Source organism: Lactuca saligna, chromosome 4 (genome assembly GCF_052625555.1).
Source record: "Lactuca saligna cultivar CGN05327 chromosome 4, ASM5262555v1, whole genome shotgun sequence".
NCBI lineage: Eukaryota > Viridiplantae > Streptophyta > Magnoliopsida > Asterales > Asteraceae > Lactuca > Lactuca saligna.
This window is the reverse complement of record NC_136420.1, coordinates 300551295-300552190: the sequence shown is the minus strand read 5'-3', so window position 1 is coordinate 300552190 and position 896 is coordinate 300551295.

The window sequence follows — 896 nt, the reverse complement described above, 5'->3', positions numbered from 1 at the left end:
CAAGTCAAGAAACACTTACATTTTCGGGAGATCGGGTGAAAGACGCGATGATAGTTGAGAGAGTTTTGAGATTTGGAAGTGTGAAAAATGGCAAATAATGACTAAGTGTCATATATATATACCCTTACACTAGGGTTTACGGCCGTAAACACCTTGTTTAGGCCATAAACTCCAAACTCTTAGAGTTTTGGAATAATATTATTACACAATAAACCCTAGGGTATCCTCTCTCCTGATAGTTCCTGAAGTACTAAACTTAAAACCCTCAAACTTAATCCAAAAAGCTTTAAAGTTAACAGAAACTATTCTGACTTCTATTGTATTGAATGGTTGTACATAATAGAAATTTTTGGTTGTTACAATCTGAAAGGAAGGACGATCGATGCTCGTGTGATTGTTGTTGTTGTAGGAAAATTCAACCAACGGGAGGTAAGTTTCCCAGCTACCACCGAAGTCTAGCACACACGCCCGTAGCATATCCTCCAAAGTATGGATGGTCCGCTCGCTCTGACCATCCATCTGCGGGTGAAAAGTGGTGCTAAAGTGTAGTCGAGTACCCAACTCATCATGGAAATTCTTCCAAAACCTGGAAGTAAACCGTACATCTTTATCTGAAATCACCAAAATTGGCACCCCGTGCCGCGCCACCACCTCCCGGATGTAGATGTCGGCCAACTTTTCGGCCAAAATACTCTCCTGAATCAGAATAAAATTGGCGCTCTTGGTCAACCTATCCATGATGACCCAAATCGAGTCCACCCCTCGCACGGTCCTGAGAAGCTTCATAATGAAGTCCATGGTAATATCCTCCCACTTCCACAGCGGGATACGCAACGGCTGGACCTTGTCGTGAGGTCTCTGGTGCTCAGCCTTGACCTTTCTATAGGTCAAGCACC